The sequence below is a fragment of the Portunus trituberculatus genome, chromosome 17 (assembly GCF_017591435.1).
Source record: "Portunus trituberculatus isolate SZX2019 chromosome 17, ASM1759143v1, whole genome shotgun sequence".
Classification (NCBI taxonomy): domain Eukaryota; kingdom Metazoa; phylum Arthropoda; class Malacostraca; order Decapoda; family Portunidae; genus Portunus; species Portunus trituberculatus.
The window spans coordinates 14,417,627-14,444,370 of record NC_059271.1 but is presented as its reverse complement, the minus strand read 5'-3'; the positions used below and the strand labels follow the sequence as shown (position 1 = coordinate 14,444,370).

Genomic DNA, 26,744 nt, shown 5'->3' with positions numbered 1-26,744 from the left:
AGTTTGGCAAGAGTGAAAGAAGAATCAGGAGTATGTACAAGATAGGAAATGAAGACATAAAAACCAGTCATGAAGAAAAAGACCTTGGGGTGACAATTACCAATGACCTATCGCCAGAGAGACATATAAACAAAATAATTGGAGAAGTATTGAACTTATTGAGGAACATAAGAGTGGCGTTCGTATATTTAGATGAAGAAATGATGAAGAAAATAATTACTGCAATGATAAGACCGAGGCTTGAATATGCAACAATACAGTGGGCTCGAACTTAAAGAAACACATAAGGAAACTAGAGAAAGTACAGAGGGCTGCAACAAAATGGTGCCTGACTTAAGAGATTTGACTTATGAAGACAGACTGAAAAGAATGCAACTTCCGACCCTGGAAAACAGAAGAGAAAGGGAGACCTGATAGCAATATACAGAGTGATGATTGGCATGGAAAAATGGATAGGGAAGATCTGTGTATGTGGAATGAAAGAATGTCGAGAGGGCATGGGAAAAACTAAAATGGCCACTTATAGGAGAGATGTGAAAAAATATAGCTTCCCTCATAGAAGGGTGGAAGCATGGAATAGTTTAGACGTGGAAGTGGTCAACGCAAGGAATATTCATGATTTTAAGAAAAAGCTGGACATTAATAGATATGGAGACGGGACAACACGAGCATAGCTCTTTTCCCGTATGTTACAATTAGGTAAATACAATTAGGTAAATACACCCTTGATCGTCTTCCCAGAATACAAGAGGCATGCCTGCGTCTCCGTGAGCCACTCTGGGTTCTCAATACGATGTTTGGAGTCTGTTCTCCATCACTACTATCTCTGTCTTCTCTCTGTTCTGAGAAAACAGGTGGATCCTCTGAATCATTTTCCGAGTCTTCACTACTGCTGTCTTCACTTTCTTCAGTTTCTTCCTCATAATCACTGTCACTGTAATCAGGCTCAGAAGCACTGCTAAATAAAAATTATCTGTCTTGTTCCATAGTGAGTTATGAAGTGAGACGTCCCTTCGCTCTTATCAGGGTGCTTTTGACATGGCGGGTCGCTGGGGTTGCCAAGTGTCGCCCACAGAATGGGAGAATAGCTTCGTTACCCGTAAATATACAGAGCTAGTGGCTACACTATGGGTGGAAAAAGAAACCAGATACTTCCAATCGCCATCTGACTTGAGAAACCGCGCATGGAGCTAAAACATGAGGCGCGAAAATTCTTGATTACAGGAACGATCGCTGTCGCTACGGACGTACTGATGCAATCGTTCATATACGATCACCGGAACATAAGGGTTAAAGAAGAAAAAAATCTGTGAGTGATCGTACAGGAAAATCTGAGCCCCGAAAACCACATAAGCAAGATATTTGGTTTATCATATAAAATGTTGACTAATATAAGAGTGGCATTTCAATACATGGACAAAAACGTGATGAAAAAAATCATCAGAAGTATGATATGTACAAGGCTGGAATATGCAGCAGTGGTGTGGTCTCCGAGCTCTAAAAACGATATAAGAAAATTGGAAAGGATACAGAAGATTGCTACAAAGATGGTGCCAGAATTAAAGGACCTAACATATGAAGAACGACTGAAGGAAGTGGGATTGTCAACCTTACAAGAAAGAAGAGAACTTGGGACCTAATAACAATGTAGTGTACAAGATAGTCAATGGCATTGAAAAGGTAGACAAAGAAGACCTAGTGCTGTTGACAGAAGAAGATAGAAGGACAAGATGACATGAAAAGAAGATTAGGATGAGGCAGTGGATGAAAGATATTGGAAAAATAGGATTTTTTAATGTAAAATCCATTTTTACCTACATACTTACCCATGATTATTAATTATTGCTTAAACCCCCATTCCCACAGCAAACTTACATTATGTCTAACAGCTTGAGGAAAGAAATTAAAGAAATACTTAAGGTGTCCTTACTTGTTTTCTTCCCAGGTATCAGCCATCAGGCCGATTTCCTCATTTTGCCTCTAGCCTAGGTCATAGACTACTAATCCTGCATATTCCAATCTGGGTCTTTTTATAGTACTTATCAGTTTCTTCATCATTTCTTTGTCCATGTAGTGAAATGCTATTCCAATATTCCTTAGCAAATTATGTCTCTCTGAAAATTCTATCAATATGGCTTGCCGGTTGATTATTTTCTTCCATCGTCACTCCCAAATCCTTTTCCTTTTTTACTTTCTCCAGTTCTACTCCATCTCCCATCTTATAGATTCCCATGGATCATCTTTCACTCTTTCCCATTTCCATGACATGGCTTTTGTCCACATTGAATTCCATTTCCTACTTTTTACTCCATTCCCAGATCTTATTTAGATCTTGCATTATTTCACAATCCTCTTTTTGCTTAATAACTTTGCACAGTTTCGCATTGTCCGCAAACAGATTTATGTAGCTGTTCACTCCTTCTGGCATGTCGTTTATGTAAATGAGAAAAAGTATTGGTGCCAATACTGACCCCTGCAGAACTCCGCTTTCTACTGCTCTCAACTTGGACTTCATTTCTTTGACTACTGTCCTTATTTCTCTCCCCCTCAAATAAGTTTCCGTCCATCTCAATGTGCTTCCTTCTAAACCGCCCTTCTCCTCTAATTTCCACAGCAACCTTGCATATGGCACTTTATCAAGTGCCTTTTTTAAATCCAAGTAAATACAATCAACCCATCCCTCTCTCTCTTGTACCCTGTCAAATATTCTGGAGTAGAAACTCAGTAAATTTGTTACACACGACTGACCTTTTCTAAAGCCAAACTGGCTATTTGATAATAATTTGTTGTCTTCAAGGAACTCCATCCATAGTTTCTTTATTACTCTTTCACACATCTTACATATTACACTAGTTAATGATACCAGTCTGTAATTTAGAGGTTCTTCCTTCCTTCTGCTCTTATATATGGGAACCACCTTCGCTCTTTTCCATTCTACTGGTACTGCTCCATTTTCTATTCAGCATTTAATGATGTTGTGTATAGGTCTTGCTAGTTCTTCCCTACATTCTTTCAGTATTCTGCCTGAGACTTCATCTGGTCCCATTGCCTTTTCTTCATCCAGTTCCTTCATTAACTCTTTTATTTCAAGCTTGGTTACTTTAATCTCTTCCATATAGATGGTCTCTATTACCCTGTGGTCTTTCAAATTTAGATTCCTTAGTAAAGACCTCCTGGAACTTATTAATAATAACAGTTCTGCCATACTTTTTGCATCTTCCACCATCCAATTTTCTCTTTTTAACCTTTCTATTATTTCTTTTTGTTTGATTTTTCCATTTATGAATCTGTAAAACAATTTCAGTTGCTCCTTGCATTTTTCGACTATGTCCTTTTCATAGATCCTCTCCTCTTCCTTCCTCATTTTAACATATTCATTTCTTGCTATCTTGAAGTTTACCTTATTTACTGCATTTCTATTTCTCCTCAACCTTTTCCATGCTTCATCTCTTTTCTCCTTTGCCCTGGCACACTTTGCATTAAACCAATTTTTCTTTCCTTCTTCCTTAGGTCTATATTTCGGGACATATTCCCTGACTCCTGTTTTGTATATTTCCAAAAATAAGTTATATTTTTCTTGCACTCCCTCAGAGTTTCCCATCTCCTCCCAGTTATCATATTTGAAATAGTTCTTGAGATTCTCAATACAGGCAACCCCTGCTTAACGAAGGTTCACACAATGAAATTTCGCTACAACGAAGGTTTCATTTTACTACCAACTGCTCATGTAACGAACACCAAATTTGCTTTAACGAAGTTTTATCCAGGTAATATTTTCCCAGTTTGAAAGCCCCACCGTATCATGCAAGCCGACAGGCTTTTGAATACACCAGGAGCTGCCAATAATAAGGCCTGCCTCTGGAGAAATCCTGGGACACCTGTGGAATGAAGATCAAGATCAAGCCTCTCGTGTACAACACACCCACCACTCACTCCCTTGTTCAAAACATTAACAACATCACTGTTAATGTTTTGAACAGGCTCAACTTACCACCAAAACGCTCTGCAATGTGGCCTAGCGTTTCTAAGAAGACCAGGAAGTCTCTTACTCTCGAAGTGAAGCTGGATATTATTCACAGACACGAGAGGCAAGAAAACTATAGCAATGCTCACCACCATCTTGCCTCCATTTACTGTCCTTACTATTTTCAAGTCAGCAGACTCTATTAAGGTCGATTTACAGACATCAGTGACGTATCAGTGCCGCGTCCGCTCAGTGTCAGTGATATCCGTGTTGTTTCAGTGACGTCTATGCACACACATCCGTGGTGATGCCGTACAGCATGAGATGGTAAGACCAGTGTCTTGCAGGATGGCAATGTGTGATGTGATATGATGTGGCGTGGTGTGGTGTGATGTGGTGTTGAAGTGTGGTATTTGGTGTGATGTCGTGCTGTGGTTTGGTATGTGGTGTGGTGTGGTGTGGTGTTGTGACGTGGTATATGGTGTGGTGTGGTGTGATGTGCGGTGTGATGTGGTGTTGTGGTGTGGTATGAGGTGTGGTATGGTGGTGCCGTATCATATGATTAACTACATCAATTAATAAAAAGAGTACTTACCATCTACTTTAATTTTTTCTCCTATTTTATTTCATATATCTTTCGTGAAATTGCTATCCATATATTATGGTTGTGATAGATCAAAGAGAACAGGATGGTTTCGCACCAATTCAATGAGATGTTCGTCATCCATTGCTCAGATCACTTGTCTGGCGTCCGTGAAAAGTAAAAAAATATCGGTGGTGACGATACTGAATTTCATGGAACGGGGACCTAACTGTCACTGAGAGTCAAAACATGGTACTGCGCCGGATGTGTTTAAATGCCTCGGTTGAATTCAAAGTAATGATTTTTTTTTTCACTGACACTGAAGCACTGAGCGGATGTGGCACTGATACGACACTGATGTGTGTGAATTGACCTTTAAGAAGGCTGATGAGACCATATCTTCCTTGCAAGCTAAAAGAACCACTTGAACTCGTGACTCTACAATGGATAAAATGGAAAGCCTTGTGGAAATGTGGTACATAAGTTTTGTATGTTATACAATGATACGCCCTTTGTTTACATTCCACAGCTTGCCAGTTAGTGTCTTTCCCGTTTTACTCTGCCTCCCTTCATAAATTTAAGATCATCAAAATTATAAAGTTACATACAGGCAACCCCCGTTTAACGAAGGTTCACACAACGAAATTTCGCCACAACGAAGGTTTCATTTTACTACCATCTGCTCGTTTAACGAACACCAAACTCGCTTTAACGAAGTTTTATCCAGGTAATTTTTTCCAAGTTTGAAAGCCCCGCCGTATCACGCAAGCCGACAAGCTTTTGAATACACCAGGAGCCGCAAATACTAAGGCCTGCCTCAGGAGAAATCCTGGGACACCTGTAGAATCAAGATCAAGATCAAGATCAAGCCTCTCGTGGACAACACACACACCACTCACTCCCATGACAGCGTCAGCAGCAGCTCGTCTTCACTCGCTCAGCTTACCACCAAAATGCTCTGCAATGTGGCCTAGCATTCCTAAGAAGACCAGGAAGTCTCTTACTCTTGAAGTGAAGCTGTATATTATTCACAGACACGAGAGAGGCGAGAAAACTATAGCATTGCTGGCCACCATCTTGACTCCATATACTGTCTCTACTATTTTCAAGTCAGCAGACTATTAAGAAGGCTGGTGAGACTGTATCTTTCTTGCAAGCTAAAAGAACCACCTGAACTCGTGACTCTACAATGGATAAAATGGAAAGCCTTGTGGAAATGTGGTACATAAGTTTTGTATGCGGTACAATGATGCACCCTTTGTTTGCATTCTATAGGTTGCCGGTTAGTGTCTTTCCTGTTTCACTCTCCCTCCGTTCATAAATTTAAGATCAACATTATAAAGTTACGTACATACATACATTAGTGTACATTATAATGATTTAAATAAAATTTAACTGCCTAAATGTTAAACTTCATAATTTTTACTTTCATTAAACCTTTCACTGTACTATGTTGCACTCTCACTTTGCTTACTCTCAATGGAAGTTCAAGTCAGGGGTTAAACTTGTTATAATTGGTTCGCTTAACGAAGTTTCGCTTAACGATGTGTTTTTTAGGAACGTAACCCTTTCGTTAAGCGGGGATTGCCTGTACTTACATACATTAGTGTACATTATAATGACTTAAATTAAACTGCCTAAATGTTTATACTCAAACCACACTATGGAGTCACTTTGGGTAGGGCCGGAAAAGAGGACATCCCGGCTACAGCGTTGCCAAATCTCTCCCAGTACTATTGCAATTAAAAAGGATTAGAGATTGCCTGATCCTTTTAAGCCTACAAAATCTCTCTCTCTCTCTCTCTCTCTCTCTCTCTCTCTCTCTCTCTCTCTCTCTGTCTCTGTCTTCTTCTTTTCGTCTAAGAAGTAGTTATATACATTGTATATAAGTTCTTTCTCTCGGCTTTGTATTGGTCCACCACGATTTCATCTTGCTGGGTGGGTGGCCAGGTGATGAATGAATGACCCTGACCCACCTTAATCCCCGACCCCTGACCTGCCTACCTTCCCAGACCTACCTGACAACCCCGCAAAATAGCGTTGCCACGTGCCGTGCTATTTATGTATATATGCCAATTGTTATTATCTATATTACAATACTACAGTGCATTCATAACACTACTAACCTTTATTGAATCTAAAAAGTATTTAATGGGAAATAAAATATAGGAATGATTAGTAAATAGGTGACGAATGACACGAAGTGATATGTGTTGGGGCTGATTTGGCATAGTGGCGAGCCGGGGATTTACCGCAGCGTCCACACCCAAAGTGACTCCATAGCGTAGAAGAAGTATAACTTCATAATTTTTACTTTCATTAAACCTTTCACTGTACTATGATGCACTCTTGCATTGATTACTCTCAATGGAAGTTTAAGTCAGTGGTTAAACTTGTTATAATCGGTTCGCTTAACGAAGTTTCACTTAACGAAATGTTTTTTAGGAACGTAACCCCTTCGTAAAGCGAGGGTTGACTGTATTAGCCTTTCTATAATTTAATCAGTCTCCTTTGTATGATTCATCTCTATCTTCTTTTCCCTCTTCTATATCCATCTCTAATATTACATGATCACTCTTTCCCAATGGGCACTTATATCTTCTATCATCATTCATTTGTATAGCCCTTGTAAAAACCTGTCTAATCTCACTGGCTTATAGCTTTTTTCTAAATCTTGTGTTTTCCTTTACTTTTTGATCCATCATATTATCTATCATTAGGTTTAGGATTCTTTCTCCCCAAGATTCTTCCCCCATACCACTTTCATGATTTTCCCAGTCCACTTCTTTACAGTTGAAGTCTCCTATTAATAACACTTTTCTCCTTTCTTTAATGACTCTCGTTAGACTCCTTATAGTGTCATCTATCATATCTTTATATTCTTGGTTGGTCCATTCATTAGTTTTTGGTGGCACATATGTTACAATGATTGTTAAGTCTTTTTTTTATTAATATGCATTTTAATATACATTACTTCTGCTTCTCCTTCCCGATATTCCACATGGTTTTCCACCATCTCTTTCCTTGTCATTATCATGACTCCTCCTCCTCCTTTACCCCTTCTGTTTCCTCCATATGTTATATTTATTATCTATGCCTATTTTGATTGTCACATTTAGTTTTGTTCCAGTCAGGCATACAATATCCGGTTTTTCTTTCCTTATGTAATCTTTTAGTTCTAATTTACTTGATAGAACCCCATCTCTGTTCGTATACATCATTTTTAGTTTCTTACCCTTATCACTTTTAGTTACACTTGGTCCAGTGTTGCCTCTTCCTTCTCTCTTATATACCATTTTCTTATCCTGTCTCCTAAAATTCTCCAAAAAAATGCCTTTTTTTTCCTCCTCTGACCTTTCATTATTTTTTTCCCTTACTGCTGCTGCCAATTCATTGTATCTTCATAACATAAATAATAGGATAACAAAGGGCCACCAGGGCCCATCTAGGTTATCCTGTATCAGTCGCACAGCGACCTTGTCATCAGTACTTAAAGATACACTTACAAGTACACAATACATTATATAATAATTCTAAATATTTGGCCCATTAACAGGGCTAAGTCCTGCTTCGAATTTCTCTACAATCTGTAATCCCCATACATGGGGATCATGTCTTGTTTAACTATAGTAAATTTCTTATAAAAACTATCATGCAGCGCTATACATAATTATAAATCTAATAAATTTAAGTGCTTATCTAATCTGTTTTTAAACATTGTCAAACTAGTGCTATTTACAACCGTCTCTGGCAATGCATTCCAGAAGTCTACCACCCTATGACTAAAGAAATATTTTCTTATATCTAACCTGCAGCCTTGCTTTCTAATCTTCCTGCCATGATTTCTAGTCCTACTTCCCTCCTCTAAGGTAAAGAAAGATCTCACATCTATGTAGTTTGTATCTGAGAACATTTTAAATAACTCTATCATATCCCTCTTATACATCTCCTCTCAAATGAAAACATGTTTAATTCCTTTAATCTATCTCTATACTCCAGGCACTTTAATGCTGGTATCATCCTAGTTGCTCTTCTCTGAACTGCTTCTAACATGTTGATATCCTGCCTATAGTGGGGTGACCAGGCCTGTATGCAATACTCTAAATGGGGCCTAACATAGGAATTATATAAGCTACGCACCACTTCCTTACTTTTATAACTAACATTTCTATTTATAAAACCCAGGATCCTATTTGCCCTATTTCTTGCTTCTAAACATTGCTTTGAAAATTTCATAGTCCTGTCTATCACTACTCCTAAATCCTTTCCTTCCTCTACTGCCTCTAGCCAACATCCCTCCATCTCATAGTTAAAGTTTGTGTTGTCTTTACCTAAATGCATAACCTGACACTTTTAGAATTAAACTCCATCTGCCACCTGTCTGCCCATGCTATCAGCCTGTCCAGGTCTCGTTGTATTCTGTAATTGTCCTTTTCACCCTGTACTGCACATGCTATCTTAGTATCATCTGCAAACTTTGATACTTTGCTACTAATTCCTATATCTAAATCGTTAATGTACACCAAGAAAAGAAGAGGTCCTAGCACTGATCCTTGGGGTACCCACTAACCACTTCCTTCCACTCAGACATTGCCCCATTTAATACTACTCTCTGTTTCCTATCAGAAAGCCATTCACTAATCCAATCAACTAACCTACCCCTATCCCATGTAGTCTCAATTTGTACACTAGCCTCCTATGCGGTACCTTATCAAACGCCTTGCTAAAATCTAGATATATAACATCTATGCTATTTCCATCATCTAACTCCTTGGTAATATATTCTAAGATATCGAGCAAATTTGTAAGACAGGACCTCCCTGATCTAAAGCCATGTTGGGTATCTCTAATTAATCTATTCTCATTTAAATGCTCCCAAATACTACCCTTAATGATTTTCTCTAGTATCTTACATACTATACTAGTTAAACTGATCGGTCTATAATTATTCGCATCATCCTTCCTACCTTTTTAAATATTGGAGTAACATTAGCTAACTTCCAGTCCTGAGGTATCTCAGCAAACCTAAGTGATCTTTCAAAGATTAACTTAAGTGCTTCAGAAATACTGTCTACACCCTCCCTAAGTACTCTGGCATGTAGCTCATCAGGACCACTAGCTTTCCTATCGTCTAGTTCAAGAATAAATTTCCTAATAATTCCCGGTTTTATATCAATATTTTCTAAAGCTCTTAAACTACTCGTCGCACTGTTTGTAACAGGATTTCCTATTCTTTCCTAGTAAATACTGAAGAAAATTGTTCATTCAATAATTCTACTATGTCTTCATTTTGATCCACTACTACACCATCTTTTCTGAGTGGTCCAATCCTATCCTTATTTCTTTTATCACTGACCTTGTAATAACTATATAATTTTTGGGATCTTTACTCCCAGCTCTAGCTAGTTTTATCTCTGCCTGCCTTTTACTTTTTTTATAACCTTACTCAAATCATCCCTGACCTGTCTGTACCTAATCAAATCTACATCTTCCCACTTTTCTGCAACTCTCTGTATGCCCTCTTCTTCTCTCTGATCTGGCTACCTATCTCATGAGTCCACCATAATGGCTTCCTGTTTCTCTGCCTTATATCTTTGTAAGGGATACACTGCATCACTATACCCTTTACTACAACCTTAAAATATCCCACATCTCCTGTGCAGTTTTATTTCCAAAACTATCTTCCCAGTTTACCTCTCCTAATAACTGACGTAACCTACCATAATTGCCTTTCTGATAGTTTGGGACTCTAGTCTTATTCACTATATTATCCCTACTGGAATTAATGATAAATCTAATTATATGATGGTCACTGTTTGCTAAAGTCTCTCCTACCTCAACTTCCTTTAAACAATGCTCAATATTTGTTAGTACTATGTCTAAAACCTTCCTCCCCCTAGTAGGTTTATCTACCATCTGCACTAAATAGTTATCCTGAAAACTTTCCATAAACTTATTTTCACTAGCATCTCCTACCATCCTCTCCCAGTTTACTGACTTAAGATTAAAATCCCTAAGATAATTGTCTGACTAGTACACCCCTATTTATCTCATCTACCATAAGGTTGTCTACATCTGCTGACTGGTTAGGTGGTCTATAAAAAGCTCCTACTCTAATAACCTTACTTTTGTTTACTCTAACATCCAGCCATAAGGACTCTACTCTGTTATCTACCTTAATACCATTAACCTGACTGGAAATGAAGGATTTTTACATAAATAACTACTCCTCCACCTATCCTACCAATTCTCTGGTGTAAATACATAATGTATCCATCTACTTCATATTCTTTCCTATTTTCCTAAACTTTTCCTCATTTACCCATGCCTCTGTGACACATACAACATCTAAGTCCTCCTCAACTATATAACTAGATAACTCGTCCTTCTTGTTCCTAAGACTCCTGGCATTTACATAAAAACATTTAAGTCCTGCTACCTTCCTAGATGCTGTCTCCTTATTTGGAATCCTAATCTTATTCTCTCCTATTTGCACCTGGAAATCTTTCCTAATCTTTTCACTATCTCTGTTTATCCTATCTAATTTATGTCTAGCATCTTTCTTCTGGAATGCATTTGCTACCTCACCCCTACACTCCATCCCAACTCCCCTCCAGACATCCACTCAGCACATCCACACCCTTCCTACTCAGATGCACACCATCCCTAGCATACAAATCCCTTCGCCCATAGAACCTATCCCATACATCCACAAAGCTGACACCCACATCCTTACACATCCCTTTTACCCGATCATTCACACCAATGGCTCTAGACAACCATTCCTGCTAACATACACACGAGGCAAGATTCCTGACACTACACACCTCCTACCACTCTCCCTTATCTTGCCTAACATTTCCCGAAATCTTGCCACTAACTCCTCCGACCCACCTGCTCTGACATCGTTCCCACCTACGTGCAAAACTACTACACCCTCCCTCTCCATCCCCCCAACCCTCTTCTGCACCTCCTCACTCACTGCCTTCACACCTGCACCAGGCATACACACGTTCGTCCTCCTATCCCTGTCTTTCCCACAGAAAGTGCTATCTAAATACCTAACCTGAGAGTCACCCACCACACACACCTGAGGTGTGCTAGGCACAACCATCCTCCTCCTCTCCTCTACCCCATTCTTTCTCCTTTCACTCACCACAACCACTTCATTCACTCCACTTTCTCTCTCCCCCTCCCCTTCCAACAAACCGAACCTATTTTCACACTCAACAGGTTTAGTCCTATCCTCCCTAACTATCTCCGCTTTCCTTCCCCTCGCAACCTGCCATCTCTGCCTATCCTGACTACTATCTTTCCCAGTCTGGCTCGCCTGCTCCCTCTTCCCCACTCTGCTCTTCCCGACAGAGGGCCAAGCCACCCTGTCGCCCTCAGAAGGTCCAACCTTCGGCCTAACACTGATCTCCTGCCTAATTTTTTCCACTGCCTCCCCAAGCCTCTTAACCTCCTCCTTCAATTCAAAGATGAGAACTTCGTTCGCACTTTTCCCCTCACTTAGCTTTCTGATTTCCTCTCGCAATTCTCGGTGCTCAAGAGAAAGAACTAAATTCTCGCTCTTGAGCCTACACACCATACACTCAGAAAAGTCAACGACCTTCCTGTCGTGCCCACACATCTCACACACAACAAACTCTCCCAATCCCACCTCAACACTCTCTTTCACGCACTCAATCACACTCTGATATACCTCAGTAGCTACCGCCATACTAATTTACAATATGTTAACTCACAAACAAATAAAAATACTAGGTGACAGCAGGGTGGGGGAACCGCGGTGGTGGGGGGGCCTAAGTGAGGTCAACTAATCCTCTTTCAAGGTCAACTTGACGGTTACAAGCCTAGTCTCCTCGCTCTACAAAAATACTTTTAACTCACAAACACTGATTCTAACCACTATTTCACTCTAATCTAACACTTGCAGTACACACTTTCACTTCACTAACACTCAAAAGCACCACACACAGACACCAAGCACAAACACCACTCGCTAACTATAAAACCACAGCCAAAAACGGAGCGCACACACAACACGTCCACTCGCCACCACAGATCATTCTTATTTATATATATATATATATATATATATATATATATATATATATATATATATATATATATATATATATATATATATATATATATATATATATATTTTCCTTTTCCTTAAGGACTCCAATCATTTTGTTTGCCATGTTCTCGTCTCTTTCTTTTAGTTGTTCTTGAATCACCTTCTGTAAGTTATCTTTGTCTTTGTTATCTTGTACTCTCCATGCCTGTACTTCTTTTTTAATCATGGCGGTAGCTACTGAGGTATATCAGAGTGTGATTGAGTGCGTGAAAGAGAGTGTTGAGATGGGATTGGGAGAGTTTGTTGTGTGTGAGATGTGTGGGCATGACAGGAAGGTCGTTGACTTTTCTGAGTGTATGGTGTGTAGGCTCAAGAGCGAGAATTTAGTTCTTTCTCTTGAGCACCGAGAATTGCGAGAGGAAATCAGAAAGCTAAGTGAGGGGAAAAGTGCGAACAAGTTCTCATCTTTGAGTTGAAGGAGGAGGTTAAGAGGCTTGGGAGGCAGTGGAAAAAATTAGGCAGGAGATCAGTGTTAGGCAAGGTTGGACCTTCTGAGGCGACAGGGTGGCTTGGCCTCTGTCGGGAAGAGCAGAGTGGGGAAGAGGGAGCAGGCGAGCCAGACGGGAAAGATAGTAGTCAGGATGGGCAGAGATGGCAGGTTGCGAGGGGAAGGAAAGCGGAGTTAGTTAGGGAGGATAGGACTAAACCTGTTGAGTGTGAAAATAGGTTCGGTTTGTTGGAGGGGGAGGGGGAGAGTGAGAGTGGAGTGAATGAAGTTGTGATGAGTGAAAGGAGAAAGAAGGGGGTAGAGGAGAGGAGGAGGATGGTTGTGCCTAGCACACCTCAGGTGTGTTGTGGGTGACTCTTAGGTTAGGTATTTAGATAGCACTTTCTGTGGGAAAGACAGGGATAGGAGGACGAACGTGTGTATGCCTGGTGCAGGTGTGAAGGCAGTGAGTGAGGAGGTGCAGAAGAGGGTTGGGGATGGAGAGGAGGGTGTAGTAGTTTTGCACGTAGGTGGGAACGATGTCAGAGCAGGTGGGTTGGAGGAGTTAGTGGCAAGATTTCGGGAAATGTTAGGCAAGATAAGGGAGAGTGGTAGGAGGTGTGTAGTGTCAGGAATCTTGCCTCGTGTGTATGTTAGCAGGAATGGTTGTCTAGAGCCATTGGTGTGAATGATCGGGTAAAAGGGATGTGTAAGGATGTGGGTGTCAGCTTTGTGGATGTATGGGATAGGTTCTATGGGCGAAGGATTTGTATGCTAGGGATGGTGTGCATCTGAGTAGGAAGGGTGTGGATGTGCTGAGTGGATGTCTGGAGGGGGAGTTGGGATGGAGTGTAGGGGGTGAGGTAGCAAATGCATTCCAGAAGAAAGATGCTAGACATAAATTAGATAGGATAAACAGAGATAGTGAAAAGATTAGGAAAGATTTCCAGGTGCAAATAGGAGAGAATAAGATTAGGATTCCAAATAAGGAGACAGCATCTAGGAAGGTAGCAGGACTTAAATGTTTTTATGTAAATGCCAGGAGTCTTAGGAACAAGAAGGACGAGTTATCTAGTTATATAGTTGAGGAGGACTTAGATGTTGTATGTGTCACAGAGGCATGGGTAAATGAGGAAAAGTTTAGGAAAATAGGAAAGAATATGAAGTAGATGGATACATTATGTATTTACACCAGAGAATTGGTAGGATAGGTGGAGGAGTAGTTATTTATGTAAAAAATCCTTCATTTCCAGTCAGGTTAATGGTATTAAGGTAGATAACAGAATAGAGTCCTTATGGCTGGATGTTAGAGTAAACAAAAGTAAGGTTATTAGAGTAGGAGCTTTTATAGACCACCTAACCAGTCAGCAGATGTAGACAACCTTATGGTAGATGAGATAAATAGGGGTGTACTAGTCAGACAATTATCTTAGGGATTTTAATCTTAAGTCAGTAAACTGGGAGAGGATGGTAGGAGATGCTAGTGAAAATAAGTTTATGGAAAGTTTTCAGGATAACTATTTAGTGCAGATGGTAGATAAACCTACTAGGGGAGGAAGGTTTTAGACATAGTACTAACAAATATTGAGCATTGTTTAAAGGAAGTTGAGGTAGGAGAGACTTTAGCAAACAGTGACCATCATATAATTAGATTTATCATTAATTCCAGTAGGGATAATATAGTGAATAAGACTAGAGTCCCAAACTATCAGAAAGGCAATTATGGTAGGTTACGTCAGTTATTAGGAGAGGTAAACTGGGAAGATAGTTTTGGAAATAAAACTGCACAGGAGATGTGGGATATTTTAAGGTTGTAGTAAAGGGTATAGTGATGCAGTGTATCCCTTACAAAGATATAAGGCAGAGAAACAGGAAGCCATTATGGTGGACTCATGAGATAGGTAGCCAGATCAGAGAGAAGAGGGCATACAGAGAGTTGCAGAAAAGTGGGAAGATGTAGATTTGATTAGGTACAGACAGGTCAGAGATGATTTGAGTAAGGTTATAAAAAAAGTAAAAGGCAGGCAGAGATAAAACTAGCTAGAGCTGGGAGTAAAGATCCCAAAAAATTATATAGTTATTACAAGGTCAGTGATAAAAGAAATAAGGATAGGATTGGACCACTCAGAAAAGATGGTGTAGTAGTGGATCAAAATGAAGACATAGTAGAATTATTGAATGAACAATTTTCTTCAGTATTTACTAGGGAAAGAATAGGAAATACTGTTACAAACAGTGCGACAAGTAGTTTAAGAGCTTTAGAAAATATTGATATAAAACCAGGAATTATTAGGAAATTTATTCTTGAACTAGATGATAGGAAAGCTAGTGGTCCTGATGAGCTACATGCCAGAGTACTTAGGGAGGGTGTAGACAGTATTTCTGAAGCACTTAAGTTAATCTTTGAAAGATCACTTAGGTTTGCTGAGATACCACAGGACTGGAAGTTAGCTAATGTTACTCCAATATTTAAAAAAGGTAGGAAGGATGATGCGAATAATTATAGACCGATCAGTTTAACTAGTATAGTATGTAAGATACTAGAGAAAATCATTAAGGGTAGTATTTGGGAGCATTTAAATGAGAATAGATTAATTAGAGATACCCAACATGGCTTTAGATCAGGGAGGTCCTGTCTTACAAATTTGCTCGATATCTTAGAATATATTACCAAGGAGTTAGATGATGGAAATAGCATAGATGTTATATATCTAGATTTTAGCAAGGCGTTTGATAAGGTACCGCATAGGAGGCTAGTGTACAAATTGAGACTACATGGGATAGGGGGTAGGTTAGTTGATTGAATTAGTGAATGGCTTTCTGATAGGAAACAGAGAGTAGTATTAAATGGGACAATGTCTGAGTGGAAGGAAGTGGTTAGTGGGGTACCCCAAGGATCAGTGCTAGGACCTCTTCTTTTCTTGGTGTACATTAACGATTTAGATATAGGAATTAGTAGCAAAGTATCAAAGTTTGCAGATGATACTAAGATAGCATGTGCAGTACAGGGTGAAAAGGACAATTACAGAATACAACGAGACCTGGACAGGCTGATAGCATGGGCAGACAGGTGGCAGATGGAGTTTAATTCTAAAAAGTGTCAGGTTATGCATTTAGGTAAAGACAACACAAACTTTAAACTATGAGATGGAGGGATGTTGGCTAGAGGCTGTAGAGGAAGGAAAGGATTTAGGAGTAGTGATAGACAGGACTATGAAATTTTCAAAGCAATGTTTAGAAGCAAGAAATAGGGCAAATAGGATCCTGGGTTTTATAAATAGAAATGTTAGTTATGAAAGTAAGGAAGTGGTGCGTAGCTTATATAATTCCTATGTTAGGCCCCATTTAGAGTATTGCATACAGGCCTGGTCACCCCACTATAGGCAGGATATCAACATGTTAGAAGCAGTTCAGAGAAGAGCAACTAGGATGATACCAGCTTTGAAGCGCCTGGAGTATAGAGATAGATTAAAGGAATTAAACATGTTTTCATTTGAGAGGAGATGTATAAGAGGGGATATGATAGAGTTATTTAAAATGTTCTCAGATACAAACTACATAGATGTGAGATCTTTCTTTACCTTAGAGGAGGGAAGTAGGACTAGAAATCATGGCAGGAAGACTAGAAAGCAAGGCTGCAGGTTAGATATAAGAAAATATTTCTTTAGTCATTGGGTGGTAGATTTCTGGAATGCATTGCCAGAGACGGTTGTAAATAGCACTAGTTTGACAATGTTTAAAAACAGATTAGATAAGCACTTAAATTTATTAGATTTATAATTATTTATAGCGCTGCATGATAGTTTTTATAAGAAATTTACTATAGTTAAAGAAGACATGATCCCCATGTATGGGGACCACAAATTGTAGAGGATTTCGCTGCAGGACTTACCTCTGTTAATGGGCCAAATATTTAGAATTAGTATATAATGTATCTTTAAGTACTGATGACGAGATCGCTGTGCGACTGATTCAGGATAGCCTAGATGGGCCCTGGTGGCCCTTTGTTATCCTATTATTTATGTTATGTTATGTTAGGTTATGTTATGTGTTCATGAGGGCTCAGATTTTCTTGTATGATCACTCCAAGATCTTTTCCTTTTTAGTCTTCACTATTTGCTCCTCCCCCATCAAATAGTTTCATGCTGGTCTTTTCTTACTCTTTCCTAGTTCCATTATGTGGCATTTTTTGACATTAAACTCCAATTTCCACTTCTTGCTCCATTCATAGATCTTGTTTAAATCTTCCTGCAACAGCAGACAGTCCTCTCTGGTTTTGATAACTCTTAGCAACTTTGCATCATCAGCAAGTAAATTTATATAACTGTTTATCCCAATGTGAATGTCATTTACATAAGCTTGAAACATAATAGGGCCTAACACTGATCCTTGTGGCACTCTGCTAGTTACTTTACCCCAAGATGAGTATGTATCTCTAATCACAGTTTTCATTTCCCTATCTTTCAAATAATCTCTTGTCCATTCGAGCAAGGTTCCATTCAGTCCTCCTATGTACTCCAGTTTCCAAAGAAGTCTTTTGTATAAGACTTTATCGAACGCCTTTTTTGATGTCCAGGTATACTGTGTCTACCCATCCATCTCTGTTTTCAAGTCCTGCAGTAACTCTTTGAGTAGAAGCTTAACAAGTTTGATACACATGGCCGCCCTGTCCTGAACCCAAATTGTCTGTTCGATATGACTTGCTCCTTTTCTAGAAATTTAACCCATTTTCCTTTGATAATTATTTCACATAACTTCCCTATGGCACTTGTAAGTGACACTGGTCTGTAGTTTAATGGTTCAGTTGCCTTTTCTCCTTTAGATATTGGTATTACGTTGGCTCTCTTCCACTCTAGTGGAACTTTCCCTTCATTTATTGTAGTTTTAATTATTACCCAAATTGGATCCAGTAATTGCTCTTTACATTCTTTTAACACCCAGTCTGATACACCATCTGGCCCCATTGCTTTTCTGACTTCTTACTTATCCAGTAATCTTCCAATATCCTGTTTGTGCACTGCAATCTCCTGTAATCCTTGGCAATCCAATGTCCTATTAGGTTCTGTGAAATCATCATCTGCAGTGAATACCGTTTTGAAGCTCTCATTCACTATTTCACACATTTCCTTTTCTGTTTGGTATGTCTTCCCCTTCTTTAATGATTTTTTCAATTGTTTCCTTATTCTTTATTTTGCTGTTTATAAACTTGTAGAAAAGTTTGGGTTCATCCTTACTTTTATCCACTACATCCTTCTCAAACTTTCTTTCTTCCTCTCTCCTTACTCTAATATATTCATTTCTAGTATCTTTGAACTGTTGACTATTATAGTCATTTCCCTGCTTTAAGAGTTTCTTCCATGCTTTATCATTTGCCTTTTTTGCTTGTATACATCTAGCATTGTACCAAGCATGTATTTTTTTCTGAATTCTATAAACAGTAACAAACTTTTTTACTCTTTTGATAACAGTTTTGGCCATTTCCTCTTCTTCACGTTCTCTTGTGAATTTATTTGGGTTTTTCTTTTCCTTCATCCTATAAATCATGAAGCTTTTTTTCTTGTCCACTGCATCCTGCACCATATTTTTCTTTTCCTTGGTAACTTTTATTACAGCGACTTTTGTGCTCTCCTGAATTTGTCTCCTTACCACTTCTGAAAATTTGACTTTTTCTTCTTGCTCCTGTTTCCATTAATTTCTTAGTTATTTCAATTTGTTTTCACCTAGACCACCTTCTGCCCTGTCTGTAATCCCGTCCTGCACTTTATCATGCAAGCTCTTTAAAGAGCTTTCATAATTCTGGCATGTGGTGTTTAGAGTGTCATTTTGCTTCCTTATTTCTAGAATCAACTCTTTTTAATTCCTGGTTTATTTCACTGACCTTCTCACATTCAGGTACTCTCAATTTCAGGGCTGTGTTTTCTGTTTGCAGTCGGTCTTGTTTGTTCATGAGACTGGACATCACCTCCTTCATACATCTTAATTCTCTTTCTACATTAATAAGCCTTCTCATATTACCTCATTCATCCTGGAAACCCGAGAAATCCTTTTCCATAGTATCATCAGTCAGTTTCCTTAAACCAATAGGGGATTTCTATAGTGTTGGTATTCACTAGGCATATGTTTTGATTCCGCCATGTGCCTGGCAGTGCTACTTGGTTCCATCTCTCTCTCGTTATTCATTCCTTAGCTGTATGTGATCTAACACTTATTTCATTTGGAAATAGAGAGCCTATGGCCCCTTCTCCCCCTGTACATACGTCTAGGCCCGAGTCCAAGTCCTTTTGTAGTAATCTCTGTGAGCTGCTCAGATGCGTGCGTCCTGCTCGACAGCTCCGCTGTGTGTATTTACAGGCACCATCCGAGTTACGACCTAGATCGGTTACGACCAACCTGTCGTAAGTCGAAACGGTCGTAAAGCGGATATACATATGCACTCAAAATATATGTATGTTTATTTTAAGATCTATCTTTCTCATCCATTTTAAGTGTGAGATACTGTATAGGTACAATAACATTTATCTTTGTATACAGCATTGTTTTCAGTTGCCCAGTTGATAATATATTAATATGGTAAGTTAAAGAAAGAAGACTTTTACGCCATTGGGTGGTGTGGAAATAAAGTCTAAATTTTAATACAGTAATTGCTTGTGTATCCGGATTATAGCAGCCAAGGCCCTGGTGGATATGCAAAATATCCGTATACGTGGAATTTCCTCTCCCAACCCCTTATAAATTGAGAAAAAAACATGTACATAACCCAAATGGGTAAGAAAACAATGAATGAAAGCACATTAAATGATTGTGTATACAATAATGACTTCCTGGAGAATGATTGAATGATAACATATTAGATACCTGCTTCTCTAGAAAATGTGAGAGTTGGGAAGGTGCCATCAGCAGCGTCATGGCAATCTGCTGTTTCACTGCTGAACTGGACTGGACACTACCTGAGTCATTATTAGTGTGTTGAAATAAGAAAATGATAGTGATGTATTTATTGTTCGTCTTGTGCAGCTTTCTACCTTTGTCTCAACATAATTTTTTGTAACAGTGTTATTGTGAGAGCTGTCATGTAAAGTTGGGATGATGAAGGCAGTAAGAAAAAAAAAAGTGTTTGAAAAGATCATAACAGTCTTTTCATATAGAGAGATGGTGGAGAAGCCTGGCAGTGAGGCATGGGGTGAGGCAAACGTCTTGCAGGGGGAGATAACACACATGATGGAGTGGAGAGGGGAGGTCAGAATTAAAAGTCCAGCAGTCTCACAACGATACATTTGTTTCTTTGTTTCTAGTTGTCTTCTCTTCTTGATGTTTCTCATTCTAATTCTTGTCAGCTTATACCTATTAGGCAAAAATTAGAGATCTAAATGACACACCTCCCTACTTGACTCCTGGCCAAGTACTGTGTAGGGCATGAGTCAGGCTATGACACAATCACACAAGACATTTAAAAATGGCTTCCAGATGGAAAGGTTATTCAATCATCAAAAAATAAACTCATAAATGACAGAGCAGCTCATCGTGGCCATTTGATACTTGGAAGTTCTGCCTTGGAGTGTCTCACAGAGAAATGTAAACAAACAACAACCGCTTTTCGCTACAAGGCTGGAACAATATATATATATATATATATATATATATATATATATATATATATATATATATATATATATACATACATATATATACACACACACACACACATCAGCTGGTTTGTTTACATCTGCGCAACATGGCGGCCGTGAACTCGAAAGATGAATCAGACTTCACAGGATTTCAAGGAATAATGGAGAAGAGCGCTTATGTGAAGAAAATTCTGGAGTTGGAAGGTAAAATTGAAAAACTGTTTGAAAAGTATGGGGGCCTGGAAACGAGTTATGACAATGTAATGAAGGAGTGTGCCGATATGAAGAAGGAAAATGAAGCACTGAAAGAGGAAGTTAAGCTAATTAAAGTGAATTGCGAAAAATGTGGAGAATCTATAGGAAAAGTGATGGAGAAGCAGGCTGAATGGAAAAAAAGTCAGGAAGTGGAAAGAAAGGAGGTAAATTACAAAGTTGCAAGTCTGGAAAAGGAAATCAAAGAGTCTGGGAGAAAACTTTGGGCCTTGCTGAAATTATAGATCAACAGATCATAGAAGAGAAGATTGCTGAGAAAGTGGTGAAGGTTATTAAATCAAATGAGACATTGGTGAGGGAAACTGTAGACAAAAAGAGATGTGTGGTGATATTTGGTGTGGAGGAGGATAAGACACCGAGTAAAATGGAGAGAGAGAAAACATAAAAAGGTGATAAATAATATCATTAATGTGGTGCAGGAGGAGGAAAAGACCTAGTACAAGAAATAGAGGACTTCCATAGAATTGGAAAGTTCACAAGAGAAGGTATGAGGCCAATAAGAATCAAACTTAAGTCACAAAAGGATGTAGATGAATTGGTGGAGAAGTCATGGAGGCTAGCCCAGCAGGAAACAACAAGGAAGATTTGGTTGAGAAGAGATCTCGGTGAAAAGGAAAGAGAAATGTTAAATGAGTTGAGAAAGGAGGCTTTGAAAAAAAATGAAGAGAGGACAGAAGAGGAGAAGAAAGAGTTTTTCTGGAGAATCTTGGATATGAGACTGAGGAAGTGGTTCATAACCCAGAAAAGTACAGCAAGAAAGGACTAAAGAAACTTACGTATGAGCGGAATGTAATGTATTCCAACATAAATGGAGTGATATCGGGATTTTAGAACTCAACGATTACTTGAGGGACAAGAACCCAGATATTGTGGGTCTTACTGAAACAAAACTGAGAGAGGAGAAGACCTGATGATGGTTGGAGAAGGAAATATAATGTTTGGAAAAGAAATAGAGTAGGTAAGATGGGAGGAGGAGTGATGTTGCTGGTTAAAAAGATATAAAGGTGGATCAAGTGAAAGAAGGTATGGGAAAGGCAGAAGTGCTAAAGATCAGAGCAGAAACTAATGAAGGAAAAAGAGGCACTACATAGTGGTGTACGTACCACCTAAGACAAATGCATGGTCAGTACAGGAATATGAAGAAATGATAAGTGATACAGGAACATGTCTGGAAGAAATGTTGGGTGGCTGTGAACGAACTATAATGATGGGAGATTTTAATTGTAAAGAGGTGTGTTGGGAGGACTGGTCAATGGAAGGATCAGAGACAACATGGGGAAATACACTATTGACACTGGCAATGGAAAATGTGTTAACTCAGTGGGTCAAAGAAGATACTAGGTTTGGAGGAGAGGGAGCATCGTCAAGACTGGACTTGGTCTTTAGTACAGAGCCAATGGTCATTGAGGAGATGAGGGTGGAGTGCCCTTTAGCAAAGAGTGATCATGCAGTTTTGGAGTTCAAGGTGATAGATGAAGAGAAATCTAGAAGAAATGAAGAATATAAAGTGGGAAGATGGAATTATGCCAAGACAGATTTTGGAAACCTAAAGAAATTCTTTCAAGAGACAAATTGGATGAAATTCAAGAGTGCTAAGGAGCAAATGAAAAGTGGAAGGAATTTATAAAAATATACAAAGAAGGTGAGAAAAATTTGTACCAATAAGACAACATAGAGAAGTTGGAAAGCAGGACTGGTTTAACGATAGATGTGAAAAGGCTAGAACAAGAAAAGAGGATGCATGGAAGAGGTGGAGAAGGAAAAGACGGATTAAGCAGTGGGAAAGTTACAAAAGAGCAAGAAATGAATATGTGTTGATTAGAAGAGAAGAAAGAAAGAAACAAGAAAAGGATATAATTGATAAATGTAAAGACCAACCAAGGCTTTTTACAGACATGTGAACAACAACATCAAAAATAGAGAAAGTATTGAAAGTTTAGAAGTAAATGGAGTATGCAGTGAAGATCCCAGGAAATGGCAGAGGCTATGAATGGATGCTTTTGGAAGGTATTCACAAAGGAGACTGCTTTTGACAAACCACTGGTAATGGAACAGAAAGGGATTATGAAGGAGTTTCAAGTAACTGTGGAGGAGATCAAGAATATGATGGGGAGTTTAGAAGTGAGAAAAGCTGTGGGACCTGATGGGGTATCAGGATGGATTTTAAGAGAATGCAGGGAGCAACTGGCAGAAAAAGTTTGTGAAGTAATTGATGCCTCATTAAGGGAAGGTGTAGTGCCCCAAGACTGGAAAAGAGCTAACATTGTCCCAATCTATAAATCAGGTAACAAGAGAGACCCATTGAACTATAGACCAGTGTCACTTACAAGTGTGGTAGCTAAGATGTGTGAGAGGGTGGTGAAGAATAGATGGACAGACTTCTTGGAGAAAATGACATACTTTGTGAGTGTCAATTTGGTTTTAGAAAAGGGCGTTCATGCACGACAAACCTGATATGTTACTATTCGAGGGTGATAGATGTAATACAGGAAAGAGATGGTTGGGCTGATGGAATATATCTGGATTTAAAAAAGGCCTTTGATAAGGTACCACACCGGAGACTGATCTGGAAACTTGAAATGGTAGGAGGAGTGCATGGCAGTTTACTAAAATGGATGGAAGACTTTTGGTAGGAAGAGAAATGAGAACAATAATTAAGGACAGACCATCAGAATGGGGCTTGGTGGAGAGTGGAGTTCCACAGGGATCAGTGTTGGCACCAGTAATGTTCGCGGTCTACATAAATGACATGGTGGATGGGGTGTCCAGTTATGTGAGCCTATTTGCAGACGATGCAAAATTGTTAAGAAAAGTGAGATGTGACAAAGATTGCGAACTACTCCAGGAAGACTTGGACAGAATATGGAAATGGAGCTGTACATGGCAAATGGAGTTCAACACGACAAAATGCAAGAAAATAGAGTTTGGCAAGAGTGAAAGAAGAATCAGGAGTATGTACAAGATAGGAAATGAAGACATAAAACCAGTCATGAAGAAAAAGACCTTGGGGTGACAATTACCAATGACCTATCGCCAGAGAGACATATAAACAAAATAATTGGAGAAGTATTGAACTTATTGAGGAACATAAGAGTGGCGTTCAGATATTTAGATGAAGAAATGATGAAGAAAATAATTACTGCAATGATAAGACCGAGGCTTGAATATGCAACAATACAGTGGGCTCGAACTTAAAGAAACACATAAGGAAACTAGAGAAAGTACAGAGGGCTGCAACAAAAATGGTGCCTGACTTAAGAGATTTGACTTATGAAGACAGACTGAAAAGAATGCAACTTCCGACCCTGGAAAACAGAAGAGAAAGGGGAGACCTGATAGCAATATACAGAGTGATGATTGGCATGGAAAAATGGATAGGGAAGATCTGTGTATGTGGAATGAAAGAATGTCGAGAGGGCATGGGAAAAACTAAAATGGCCACTTATAGGAGAGATGTGAAAAAATATAGCTTCCCTCATAGAAGGGTGGAAGCATGGAATAGTTTAGACGTGGAAGTGGTCAACGCAAGGAATATTCATGATTTTAAGAAAAAGCTGGACATTAATAGATATGGAGACGGGACAACACGAGCATAGCTCTTTTCCCGTATGTTACAATTAGGTAAATACACACACTCCGCGCTCCGTGGAGAGCGGACGTGCCTCCTGCGCATGAATGGCATCTAAATAACACTCCATACGCTAAGCAAGGTGCTTGAGTGAGAATAGTTATTGCTATTGAGGGGCGACCAGAGCAAGTGAACGAGTGTACAGAGTGAATGTAGCCTGGTGACGTGTACATGGGAGTGATCGGAGGTGGGAGAACCTCCACACTCCAAACGACAGAGCGGGAACCCACAAAGGCCAGCCATAGCAGCCGCCAACGCATCCAACCACACACGTAACTACCAGGCCTGGCCCCCAGTGACCACACACCCACATGTTCCCAGGAAAAGTAAGGAAAAATGGATAGACCGGTAAGGAATAAATTACCAAATTCAAAATATGTTGATGAGGCCCAGGAGCAAAGCCGAAAGTGGCCAGTCAAAGCATGAGTCCAGCTTCAACAGGGGCAACATTGCAAGGTAGATTGGTGATGTTGAAGAAGAGATTTGAGGAGTTAGTGAAGGAATTAAAAGTTCAGAGGAGTGAGGAGGAGCAGGATAGAGAATTCAAAGGCTTTGAAGGAAAGAGTTAAGAGACTGGAGGAAAATGAAAAACGATTGGTGGATGAGAATGCACATTTGAAGGTGGAGGTTGAAAAATACAAGAGATGGTTGGAGGAGAAAATAGAGAGAGTAGTAAAGGAGAAAGATGACTTTAAGGAAATTATTAGTGAGCAGAATGAAAGGCTTGAAAGGGAATGGGAACTGAAGAATACACAATGGACTGAGTCAAGGGAAGCAGAGATGGTTGGATTACAAGAAATAATTAAAGATCAGTTGAAGGAAGACAAAAAAGAAAGGTCCAATGAACTGGTTAATGTAATGAAGAATAAGGAAACATTGATAAGGGAAATAGCAGAAAAGAAGAAGAGTGTGTTAATATTTGGGATGAAAGAACAAAATATAACATATAAGCCGAAGAGAATTAAGGAAGAATTGAAAACGGTAAGAGATCTGTTCAAAATCTAAATGATGATGAAAAAAAGACCTACAAGAAGAAGTGGAAGAGATCCATAGACTGGGTCCGTATAAGGAGGAGTGAACAGACCGATTAAAGTAGTACTGAAGTCACAACAATCTGGAGGATGTCCTATATAGAACATCAAAGTTAAGAGATAGAAGGTTGTAAAGAGGTGTTTGTGAGAAAGAATAGAAATGAGGAAGAGAGGAGAAGATATAAGGAATTGGTGGAAGAGGCGAGAAGGAAAAATGATGAACGGTCTAAGAAGGAAAGAGTAAAGTTTTTTTGGAGTTATAGGAGAGAGAGTCAGAAAGTGGTATGTGGAAAGAAGGAATACGGAGGAACCCCTAGAGGGAGCAGTGGGTGGACCGTAATGTATACTAATATAGATGGGATACTGTCAAGTAGATTGGAATTGCAAGACTATATGATAGTGGAGAAGCCTGATATCGTGTGTTTGACTGAGACAAAATTGCATGAAAAAACAAAGATAAAATTGGATAATAAATATAATATATGGAGAAAGGATAGAGAGTAAAGGTGGAGGAGGAGTTATGATTATGACGAAGAAATAAATAAATGTGGATAAGGTTTGGTATGGGAAGAACAACGCAGAAGTGATAAGCATAAGGATAAAAAGTGATGGAAAAGAATTAATAATTATGGTGACCTATGTACCTCCTAAAACAAATTCTTGGACATTAAGGAATACGACAATATGATCAAGGATACTTTACAGAGTTTGGAAAGTATATTATCTGGAAAAAGAAAGGTGATACTAGTAGGAGATTTTAATTGTAAGGAGGTGGATTGGGAAAATCTAGTAAGTGGTGTTGGAGAAGAAGCATGGGGAGAGAGATTTCTTAATCTAATGATGGAAAATATGATGGAACAGAGGGTGAAGGAAAATACTAGATATAGAGGAGATGATGAACCGGCTAGACTGGATTTGGTGTTAACAAGAGAAGTGTACCTATGTGTAGATATACAATACAAGTGGAGGTCATGTGTAACAAATCTACTGAGCTTTTATTCAAGAGTGGTTGACAAAATACAGGAGAGAGAGGGATGGATGGACTGTGTATATTTGGATTTAAAGAA

At 39.1% G+C, this 26,744-nt stretch overlaps 1 long non-coding RNA gene across 1 annotated transcript; it reads right to left on the bottom strand.

Annotated features, from left to right (window-relative positions):
* Positions 1-673: 673 nt before the first annotated feature.
* LOC123504744 lies at positions 674-24,843 on the bottom strand. Its single transcript, XR_006674936.1, has 3 exons — positions 24,650-24,843; positions 11,629-11,637; positions 674-724 (listed from the first exon to the last, which is right to left on the bottom strand). It is a non-coding gene; the product is annotated as an uncharacterized LOC123504744 (long non-coding RNA).
* Between the last annotated feature and the right edge of the window lie 1,901 nt (positions 24,844-26,744).